This window comes from Microtus pennsylvanicus, chromosome 5 (assembly GCF_037038515.1).
Source record: "Microtus pennsylvanicus isolate mMicPen1 chromosome 5, mMicPen1.hap1, whole genome shotgun sequence".
NCBI classification, from domain to species: Eukaryota; Metazoa; Chordata; class Mammalia; order Rodentia; family Cricetidae; genus Microtus; species Microtus pennsylvanicus.
Window position 1 is genome coordinate 41,136,625 of NC_134583.1, and position 350 is coordinate 41,136,974.

Consider the following 350-nt stretch of genomic DNA (forward strand, 5'->3'; position numbering starts at 1 on the left):
TATAATATAATATAATATAAATTGTTTCTGGGCACCCTTCCACCTGTGGGTCAGGGAATCACAACACTCCTCAATGAGTAAAGGACTCTGCGAGCTAGTCACTTGATGTTCAGGAGGAAAAAATGGGAAGTGCTTATAGAAGGCAGGAATACAGCACAGTCTTCAAGTCAAGCCAGGGGCAAACGCTATTAAAATGCACATCTCTACAGTCCTAGAAGGAGGGCGTCAGAAACCCTTGTGCTGTGTCTTTAAACGCACTGTAACCTTAAGGGAGGTGCTCTTGTCACTCACGCCTTATTAGCCAATCAGGACCTCCAGTAAAAACTGCCAGTCAGAACCGGTGCAGGGCC